The sequence below is a fragment of the Lampris incognitus genome, chromosome 11 (assembly GCF_029633865.1).
Source record: "Lampris incognitus isolate fLamInc1 chromosome 11, fLamInc1.hap2, whole genome shotgun sequence".
Taxonomy (NCBI): Eukaryota; Metazoa; Chordata; class Actinopteri; order Lampriformes; family Lampridae; genus Lampris; species Lampris incognitus.
Window position 1 is genome coordinate 15,863,324 of NC_079221.1, and position 11,974 is coordinate 15,875,297.

An 11,974-nucleotide genomic window follows, 5' to 3' on the forward strand; every position below is an offset into this window, starting at 1 on the left:
CTGTTGAGGTGAAACTACGAGGTGTTACAGTGTCCTGCTTACTTGACACTGGTAGCCAGGTCAGTACAATTTCTGAGAGTTTTTTCGGGGAACACCTGTCAGTGAAAGGCGAAGACATTCACCCGGCATTTGAGTGGTTAAAGATCACTGCAGCTAATGGATTAAACATACCCTATATGGGCTATGTGGAGCTTGATGTAGAAGCCATGGGTCTGACTATCCCAGAGCGAGGTTTTCTGATAGTTAAAGATTCTGAACACTCTTCCTCTGTTCCAGGTCTAATAGGGATGAACATTGTCAAAAAATGCAGAGAGCTAGTACACACTGAGTTTGACACCACACTGCAGGAGAGGTTTGACTCAAACTGGAGAAAGGCTTTTAATCATCTTCAAGCAGTACATGCAACCGACAGACTCTCTTTCGCTAGGGTAGCTGGTAAGAATGTAGTCCATATACCTGCTTCATCTGCTGCTACAGTTATGGCTAGGGGACTAAGGACCGTGACTGAGGATGGTTCTTTTTTGTTGCTGGAGTCTGTGGGTGTCCCCGTTCCTGGAGGTTTGGTTGTTGTGCCTACTTTGGTTTTCCAGTCCAAGTCATGAGCATGTCTGATGAAGATATCTGGCTAGGGCCACGGACTAGGCTAGGGGTTTTGACTCAGGTAGACTGTGTGAAAAGTGATGAGCTTTGTGAGGTACAGTTCCAGAGAATCTCAGCAGACACTGAACAAGTGAGTATCAGTGAACACCCTGAAACACCGACAGATGTGCAGGAAATTCTCGGCAAGCTCAATTTTTGTGGTAGCCCAGAACAGCAAGCACAGCTGACTTTGTTACCGGAGAAGTACTCTCTTGTGTTTGCAACAGACGATGAAGATCTAGGCCACACTGACAAAGTACAACATGAGATCCATCTTACAGATGACATACCTGTAACACAGCCATACAGACGAATCCCACCCACACAGTACAGTGAAGTCAGGGAACATATTGGCAAGCTGCTAAAAAAAGGGGTCATTCAAGAAAGCTCCAGTGCTTATGCTTCGCCCATAGTACTAGTGAGAAAGGCAGATGGTAGTCTGAGGCTATGTGTCGATTACAGGAAACTCAACTCAAAGACAAGACGTGATGCATTCCCGCTCCCGAGAATTGATGAGAGTTTTGATGCGCTGAGAGGGGCAAAGTTCTTTTCGACCATAGATCTGGCGAGCGGATACCACCAGGTAGCTATGCATGAGAGAGATCGGACTAAGACTGCATTTACTACACCGTCTGGTCTGTATGAGTATGTGAGAATGCCTTTTGGTGTTTGTAACGGTCCAGCTACATTTCAGAAACTTATGCAAGTTACTATGAATGATCTCATTTTTCAGATACTCCTGGTCTACCTAGATGACATCTTGGTTTTTTCAGAGACATTTGAGCAGCATTTGGAGAGACTTGAGACTGTGTTTAAGAGACTGGCAGAGACGGGCCTTAAGGTGAAGTTGCAGAAGTGTGCTTTTCTACAGCAGTCAGTAAAGTTTTTGGGTCATCAGGTGTCAGCAGAAGGTATAGGAACTGACCCCTCCAAGGTCTCTGCTGTTAAGAACTGGAAGGTCCCAATCACTGCCAAAGAGCTGCAGTCGTTCTTGGGTTTCTGTAGTTACTACAGGAGATTCATTCGAGGCTTCTCACAGATTGCCGGGCCACTGCATGACCTAGTCAACAAATGTTCAGGTGTGAAGAAAACAGGGAAAGTAGGTCACCAGTTTTGTAATATGTGGACACCAGAGTGTGACTCTTCCTTTGAGCAGTTAAAAGAAAAACTTACCTCTGCTCCCATTTTGGGTTTTGCTGACTTCACACAACCATTCGTAGTTGAGACAGATGCTAGTCAGCATGGATTAGGCGCTGTATTGTGTCAGCAGCAAGGTGACACCAGACGTGTCATAGCATATGCTAGCCGCAGACTATGCCCGGCTGAGAAGAATGACCGTAATTATAGTAGCATGAAGTTGGAGTTGCTTGCCTTAAAATGGGCAGTCGCTGAAAAATTCAGGGGTTACTTGCTTGGTTCAAAGTTTGTTGTCCTGATTGATAACAATCCCCTCTGCCACCTCAAGACAGCCAAGTTAGGTGCAATAGAGCAGAGGTGGGTAGCGCAACTGTCAGTTTTTGATTTCAAGGTTAAGTACCGTCCTGGTTGCAGTAATGCCGCCGCAGATGCTCTCTAGGCAGGAGTTTGCAGGGGAGCCTGAAACAGACCCTGACTCAGATTTTGACAACTGTATCGCTGTGTGTAACCTGATAGAGCGAGGAACAGTTCTGGATCCTGGTCTTGTCTCTAGAGGTCTGGAGTGTTACAAAGTGAGACAGATTCGTGCTGGGGAGTCGAGGTCTGGTGAGACAGGTACTAAACAGGGCAACACCCCCACACTGCCAGGTTATACCAGAGAGGAGCTGGTAGGTTTTCAGGCCAGTGACCCCACCCTAAAAGATTAAAGGGCATTTTGGGATCGGGGGAGGAGGCCATGTCCCAGAGAGAGAGCAGCCCTGTCTAGTCAAGTGAAAAGATTGTTGAAACAATGGAGATGCATACAACAACGAGAAGGGTTGTTGTACAGGGTTATCACAGACCCACGTCATGGAGAAGTGTGGCAGTTACTCGTGCCTAGTTGTTTGAGGGACAAAGTTCTAGAAAATGTACATAACAACGTGGGACATCAGGGCATAGAGCGCACTGTAAACTTGCTAAGAGGGAGGGGTTTTTGGGTAGGGCTATGCGAGGATGTTGAAAGCTGGGTTAAAAACTGCAAGCGGTGCATTTTGACCAAGATGCCTCAGCCAAAAATCCATGCTCCAGTTCAGGCATTCCTGGCCTCCTGACCTCTAGAAAGGGTGGCTGTTGATTTTACAGTGTTGGAGGCAGCTTCAGATGGCCGTGAAAATGTCCTTGTTGTGACCGATGTGTTCACAAAGTTCACACAAGCGTATGCTACCAAAGACCAGAAGGCTGACACTACAGCTAAAGTTTTGCTCAGGGAGTGGTTCATGAAATATGGGGTCCCAGAGAGACTGCACTCAGACCAAGGTCGAAATTTCGAGAGTGAAATTATAGCAGAGCTGTGCAAACTCTATGGGGTTAAAAAGACATGGACAACTCCCTACAGGCCACAGGGAAACGGTCAGTGTGAAAGATACAATCGCACACTCCATGACTTGTTAAGGACACTCCCACCAGAGAAAAAAAAAGCGTTGGCCAGAGCATCTGTTTGAAGTAGAATATGCCTATAATGTCACTCCTCATTCCACCGCAGGGTACCCGCCTTATTATTTGCTTTTCGGGGTACAGCCACATCTCCCAGTAGATGCTTTATTAGGGCGTGAGTGTGTGTCAGACAGGAAACAGGATTGGTTGTCTGTTCATCAGGAGAGACTCAGACAGGCACACGAGAGAGCCAGAGAGTACTCAGAGCAGAAGGCAGCTGAGAGGATCTCACTGCAAAATGAGAAGGTGTATTGTCCTCCTGTAGACATTGGTCAGTTGGTTTTCCTACGTCACAGACCCCCAGGTAGACATAAGATTCAGGACACATGGACCTCAACAGTCTACAAGATTGTTGACATCCAGGGTACAACACACACCGTTGAACCTTTTGAGGGAGGTCTCATTAAAAGAGTTCATAGGTCAGAGTTTCGACCTTGTGCAAAACCAGTTCCCAAACCCAGAACTAGAACTAGGTTACAGACCACTACACAGCCTGTAGCTGAGGATGAGCCTGAGTCACCTGAGGCTGATTTTGTTATTGTTGAGGAAGTCATCCCTCGCCAGCTTGTGCAAGTACCTAATCTGCCTCTTGCAGCAGAAAGTGTTAGTTTACATGTGACAGCACCCACAGATGAGAGTGACAGTGAAGGACCTGAGGAAGGTTATTCAGATATGAGAAATTGTGGCACAGAAACAGAATGTGTTAATGATGTGCATCCAGACGTTAGCGACAGTGACTTGCCCATTATTGAAAACAGGGACAGGCCCGCACTAACAGATGATGCTGGTGGAGCAGGACGTAGAACCTATGCACCTAAACCTGCCATTAGGAAAAGCAAGCGGGAAATGGCTGGATCTCATTCAAACCCATTTCATCTGCCAAAGTCAGCTTGTAATGCAGTCTCAGTCAGCACAGACATGGTCTCTAAGGTTTTGACAAGCCTGGGTGCTGCTCTCTTTGAAAAGGCCTTGCAGGGAGCATTTGAGGCAGTTCATGTTTCGTAGTCACCGAGAATGTTGACTATATTTGCAGGGGAGTATGTAGCCGGGTGGTAAATCTGTTAAACATGTTAAATGATTTTCCACTTAAATTTAGTATAGTTTAACTATTAATATATGTAATTGTTACAATGTCAAGCCATGTAAAATGTCATTTGATGTATTTAAATTGTGAAGCAGATTGTGAGTGTATTTTTATAGTTTTTTGTTGTCATTGCATGTTTTGACCAATAAGTGGCAGTGTTGTGGACTTTTATTGTAACTCCGTGCAAGTTATCCAAGTGCATCTTGGTTACTCTTTCCTTTTCTTGTGTGAACCACATGGAGATTGCGGTGTGACGGTGCTCTGACTCCGTAATACTACTGGAGTTGATGTTCGGTGATTTTGGGCACGAGCCGTCGACCACTGTTCGCCATTGCATGCATGACAAGGTAACTGACAGAGTGAGAAGGTGCGCAATCTTCAGGAAGTTCCACATGTCTTTGTTAAACCCTGTTTAACATACATAGTCCACTGCTGTATTTTGCACCGTATTTTGTATTTATTATTTTCCTTTTAAAATCTTTTCTGTTAAACTTGCCACATCTGTGAACATTTATGAGCTGTTTGCTCGAAATACACAGGAATTTATGCACTCAGTAAAACGATCTGCATTCGAAGGTTCAAACAATAAAATTAAAGCTACAAGAACCCCGGAAGTAATTGTGTCCTGTGTGGTATCTAATTTCACGGGCTACATAAAGATGAGTTTCGTCCCATTATACTGTTCCGTGTACTCCATAGCCTTTTCCCATCATTCCTTGTTCTGCTTAACTGTAGAGCATAATATTATTTCTTTTTCTTTTGGTTGAGCTTTGTAACATAATTCCTTAATTTACAGTATTTCTGTCTGTCAATTATACTACCACTTTTCTGTTCCATTTCCTTTGCCTTATCCCTCAGAGACATGTGGTGCTTTAATTCCTTGTCAACCCATGGTGCTCTATGAGTTCTCACTGTCAGTTTTCTAACAGGTGCATGCTTGTCCAAGACTGGCTGAAACTTGTTAAGAAAGACTTCTAGTGCTCCATCTGGTTCCTTTTCATCATAAATGGTTGACCAACATGTGTTACTGACATCTTCCAGGAAGGCTTCCTGAGAGAACCTCCTGTATGACCTTTTGTACACAACTTTTGGTTTGGCTTTGGGTATTTTACCTTTCCTGGCAATCGCTACTACATTGTGATCGCTACAACCTATTGGAACTGATACTGCCTCGGTGTAAAAATCCTTTTCACTCAAAAAAATATGATCGATACAAGATAATGTGTAGATACCCCTATTGTTAATGTTTAATCTGGTTGGTTGTGTTACCATTTGTTTCAAACAACATGCCTCAGTTATGGTGGTCAATTGATGTTTTAAGGGACATATGTGTGATAGCCAGTCGATATATAAATCTCCTGTAAAAACAACTTCCATATTCAATTCACATATCTTATCCAGATTCTCGCCTATAACATCTAAATAATAACAATTTGAACTTGGTGGCCTGTAACAGCCGCCCAATAAAAGTGATTTAATATGGGGCACGTTAACCTGAAGCCACAATACCTCAATTTCCTTGCACATAATGTCCTCCCTAACTTTCACTGGAATATGATTTTGAACATAACAGGCAACTCCACCTCCACGCATATTTCTGTCCTTTCTGTATAGATTATATCCTGGTATGGTCAGAGCATCATCATCAAATGTCTCATCCAAATGTGTTTCAGAAAGAGCAAGTATAGGAATTGTGTTTAAAAACAACAGATCAGCAATGGCATTCAATTTGTTCCTCAAGCTACAAATATTAAGATGAGCAATTTTCAAACTGTTCTTTGGAAGTAGAGTAGCAATAGACATGAGATATGAAATGCCTTTTCTACCATATCTTTACTGTTATATCTTCTGTGTTTGTGCATATTGTCCTTGTTGTGGGTTCTGAGTTCCTTCTTCCTTAATGCTGTAAAAACAAGTCTGATCCGTGGAGGCCCCCTCACACCTCCAAGGACCTAAAGGATCTTCTGCTAACTTCTTGATTCCAGATACCAGAGGACACCTTCAGAGGTTTTGTGGAGTCCATGCCTCAACAGGTAAGAGCTGTTTTGGCGGCAATAGAGGGACCTAGTCAATATTAGACAGTTGGTTTTAATGTTTTGGCCGATTGGTGTATGTATATCATATCATATCATATCATATCAAAAATAACTTTATTTAAAGTTTAATAAAATCTTAAAGATGACATTTTGATAAGATGTGATGCCAGCAAATTGTCAATGTGTCTGTCTTCCTCATATTAATGTAATTTTTCTATTTATGTTTTTTAAAGCCCTTTTCCCCCATTACATCTCCTACATCTCAGTCTTGCCATCTTCCGTTCAGCTCTCTGTTACATTTCTCAACAATCTTCACACAAATAAAGAGAACAGGAAAACGTGTAGACTGTCAATTAAAACATTTACTTGGTAACTTTTGCCTTTTTCCTTCGTACAAAAAGGAGCCTTCAGTCCTGAAATACACAGAAAAGTAGACACTTCTGCAGACGTCACATTTCACCAGGGGTTTATTGCAGACAGACAGGAGAGATTGCAATGATGTAATCCTGTTTGGAAGCTGACTTAAGTCAATTCACTTATAATTCAAATAAATGAACATATCTGAGTGAACCTGTAATACATCTGATGATTATAAAACAAATATTCTTACTCGAATCAGATGATGAAAATATCAGGGTCAGCTACCTAAACACTCCTTTGTAGCTGGGATACCAACCCTTTCTGAATTATGAATAACAATCCAGTTCTTGAAGCGACTCTAAAGCACTACAAGGGGTTAACTGTTATTTTAATGTTATTTTCACCAGGTGTCGTACCGCTAGATGGCCGGGAGGCAGCAAAGTGGCTTGAAATCATCCAATTAGTTGTTGGCAGCAACTTCAAGATGTTTTCTAGTAAAAATGGGCCCAGGAAAAGCCTTCTGAAATATGAAACTGGTCAATGGACAGATTGAAAATTATATTTCTGTGCCTCTGTTTTCATTCTTCCACTCAGTTTAAAGGGACAATGCACACAAAATCAAGAAATCAAAGTATGCCAAAGTGTTCAAGTGCCAGAGGACAAAGTGAATGGGGAAGTCAAACAATGACAATGGATGAGTGACAGGGTTGGTCTTGGGGGGACCTGCAGCCAACCCTGATATCTGGACTCCCCTTGAGCAGTAATGTTCCACCTCGGGAATCAACAGAGGATCTCTCACTCTATCTCACTCACTAACACACACACACACACACACACACACACACACACACACACACACACACACACACACACACACACACACACACACACACACACACACACACAGGAAGATCAAAACATGTGAGGTTGTTCTGCTGTATCCACACAACCACAAGGTGTGGTTTGGTCAAATGTGTGTCGGAGGATTCAATTTGGCGTACTGTGACTTTTGGAGGGAAATGTCCTTGTAGCAACACCACACACTCACACTGTTTCCAGGTCCACAGTCACTTCAGTCAGCAAGGAAATGAAGACAACCAAAAGACTGTTTGGTTCACCTACGAATCCGGTGGTCTGCACACATAAAGAAGCGCACAATCATTTGTACACATACACACAAAATCCATTTCTCACACACAAGCAATTCACCTTCACGGTTACATTTACACAACACCAACATTCGGCACATGATTTCCATCCTCATGTGAGCATGTAAGTTCCTCACACCCAACTTCAGTTACAGGGCTGCCACAATCAAACATATCACTGAATAAAAACATCACACTTCTGCTCGCTCAAATACGAAGAACAAAGCAAGTCAGTACAAAGGCAAAAAAAGGAAATGAAAACATTGTAATAAAATAATGTCAGTTATATCAAGCATGCGGTCAGACATATCAAAACCATGAACTAAGACAGAGGCAATAGGTCCACATCCACCAGGCAAGTTAGGCAGGTCCACTTGACTACACAAACATTGAAGGCATCAAAACTTACTATAAAATGAAAATGTTCAAAGATGGTCAGAGTCAGATGTGTATAGAAGTTAGCCCTGCCAGTTTGACTACGAAGACAGCCCCAGCCCATGTGAGCCCCCTCAGCCATGCAGATGCCCCCATCTCTGCTCCCTGCTGCATGACATGGGATATAACTCAATTTCAATTCAATAGGGCTTTATGGGCATGACCACATTCAGTTACACAGTATTGCCAACTCATACTCAACAGCGCACTAAATCATTTAATCGTTGCCACATGACAAAAAAAACACAAAAAAACAACAACAATAATACGGACCAGGGGGATAAGACCAAATTAAATCTGGAAAATGTTTTGAAGCCCAGTGTTAAAACAGCCATAGGATCCCTACTCCTGTGTGTGTGTGTGTGTGTGTGTGTGTGTGTGTGTGTGTGTGTGTGTGTGTGTGTGTGTGTGCGTGTGTGCGTGTGTGCGTGTGTGTGTGTGTGTGTGTGTGTTACGTCCCGTCCCGTTGTTGTGTTTAATGTACACAGGTCTGCGTGTTGTATGGATGTTGCTCTGTCCAGGTGTGTTGTGGTTTTGTGTCCCCCTAGTGTCCCATAATTCCCTTTCTTACAGAAGCTGCAGCTTGGACCCCCTGTCTATCAACACACCTGATCCGTATCACCAACCAGCCACGCCCTGCTCCTCCTCCTACATATAGACCTAGTTTTTCCATCGCTCCCTCTCGTTCTCCTGGGTAGTGGCAGCATGAGGAGGTGAGCGGTTGGTTTGTTTGGGTTTTGTGTTTGTTTTGTTTTTGATTGTTTAAGGCTATGAGTTAGTTTACCTCTGAGCAGCCCATGTTTGTTTGTTGGTTAGTTTTTCTTTGTCCTTTTCTTGTTTAAGCTCATAGGGGACATTTGGGTAAGTTGGTAAGTTTGACACCCTGGGGTCTACATTTACTTTACACGTAGTTTGTTTATGTTATTCTTCATTAGTTTAGTGGTGAGCAACCAACCCATGTATTTAGGGACACTTGACACCTGTTAAGGGGGGGGGGGTCTTTCCAGTTTATGGTTTATTTGGTGCCACTGATTAGCGCCCTATGTCCCTATGTTGCAGTATTTGGTGTTAAATATTTGTTATATTGGCTTCCTGCTTAAGTTGTGGTTTTGTGTGGCTGCACACACATTTGGTTTGTTCTGTTGTGGTAAATGTTGCGCCTTGGTCCTCTGGCCACTAGTGTGTGTGTGTGTGTGTGTTTGTGTGTTTTAAGAGCGCCTCATTCATCAAATTACACGTTAATTTAGGGTCTAGTTTCTGTGCAAGCCTCAAAGTATAACACAGAGATGCACGTGTGTACAGGCTTCACTGGAGGTTCAGATTTAAGGGGAAAGCCAGAACCATCTCCCTGGAGTAGGAAGGTGTCCAGTGTTCTGCTCAACAGCTATGACAGGGCCAGGGACACATTTGCTGTTGCAGCATGGTATTTAACAGCTAGTATTTTAGCATGGTGGCCCAGTGGTTACTGCTGTTGCCTCACAGCAAGAAGGTCCTGTGTTCGAACCCCAGGCTGTCCCAGGTCCTTCCTGTGTGGTGTTTGCATGTTCTCCCTGTGTCTGTGTGGGTTTCCTCCAGGTGCTCCAGATTCCTTCCACCATCAAAAAGACATGCATGTTAGGGTTAATACGCCTGTCTGTGCCCTTGAGCAAGGCAATGGAAAGAAGAACTGGAGTTGGTCCCCTGGCGCTGCAGCTGCCCACTGCTTTACCTTTAAACTTGGCGCATTATACTTTTAAAAAAATACAAGGATGACAACTGGAAATTTTGTTTTGGCATATTTGGTTTTTTTTTTAAAGGAGGGGATAATCACAACCTTAACGATCAGTTGACTTTAATTACTGTAACATGTAGTTGAATACATCATTAAACATGTTGGTGCATCAGTTTATTTTGGTAAAAATCATAATTATTTTTCAATAATGTTTCAAACTAAATCTCACACTTTCATGTAATGTAGGATTTACTTTCCATTTTATTTAAATGTTACTTTTTGCGTGATCATAGGATGTATACATATTTTAGGACAACAAAAGAAAAGAACTGCCAAATTTGACTTTTTTTTTATTTGTGCATTAGTATGAAAGCAATAATGTAACAATAATGGAATCGGGGGGGGGGGAGACAATGCAACAAATACTAAATATTAGAACAAGACCAACAAAAAACATTACTACAATTATATTATTATTATTGATGTTGATGTTGTTCTAGAGCTTACCGTATGTTCCAGCTGGCAGATCAGTCACTGTGAAACAGAGGGAGGTTTTTGTACGGCTCTCTATCACCGTGTGAACACAGCCTGACTATTGATATAGTGGTAACTATGACAGTAGTAAACTGCTGTATCCTCAGCCTGGACTCCGCTGATGGTCATGGTGAAGTCAGTCTCAGACCCACTGCCACTAAACCTCGATGGAGTTCCTGACTCAAGACTGTTTGTCCAATTGTAGCACACTTGATAAGAATGACACTTACAAGGGCTGGTGTTTTTGTTGTTTTACTCCATCTGTCTGCTTACCTGTCAAATAGACATTACAGAGGACACGTTTTCAGAGCATGGCTCACTATACGAACGGCAACACTCATCTGACGACTCTATGTCCCAGAGTGCACGGCGAGAGCCAGCACTACGTCACACAGGCTAGAAGCAATTAACCTGCAGTGCCCTCCTGTGGCGAGAACCGGCTATCACAACAACACAGCAGACAATTCTCCTCTTTACTATTAGTGAGTGGTCAATGAAGGTAAGTATATAAAATAAAAAATAGATGGGGGGCTACTAAATCCCAAGTACCCCACACTCTCCCCTCAAAAAGATAATGGCGTCCCGACATAACAAATCTACCAGTCCACATTGCATAACTTTTCATTGAAAAGATAGGTTATTACTAAGCAGGAGTCAATCTGGATACTGTACTGTAATCAGTCATAACATATAACACACATCTCCTATTAATGGTATATGTTTGCAGTAAATAATGTGCACTTGAATCCACTGCTTCGTCCGTCTTGAGGCCGGGGAGCTATAGTATCTGACTAAAAGCAAATAACTTTGTAATAGTAATATCCCTGGTGGTAACAGGTGTGTTCTAAAACCCCAATGCTACAGTAACTCTGTGTCTGGTGATCACAGGACAACTAAAATCACATAGCTATAACAATTGTAACATGTCAAAAGTTTTTTTTTGTTGTTTTGTTTTGTTTTCATTTATTTATTTATACTGAGTTGTCTGATTTGCTTATCTACCAGACACACTAGGCTGCCCTAGTCTGTGACAGGTAAACACTGGTGTAGGTTTTCTATTTCTCAAAGGATATGCTTTTTCTCTGGCAGGCTGCACAGCTTCCCCTGGAGGAGGCTGCAAGGCATCTTCTGGTGGAGGCTGCAAGGCATCTTCCAGGCTCTTGTCGTCATCGGGCTCATCCTCTTCTTCAGCTCCAGATGTCTCGCCATTCTCTGACACTGTCCCATTGTCCTCTATTGTTGCAGGCTGCTCCGCAAAATCCTCTTCATCTTGACCGTCTCTTTCCTCCGGATAGAACTCCAAGGCATCTGGGCTCAGCTGACTCTGGATCCGCTCACTGGCTCTGACTGTTGGTCGTCCCACGATGCATCTCCAGTTATCCTCATCATCTGAGTCACTGTCCTGTTCCTGGTTCCA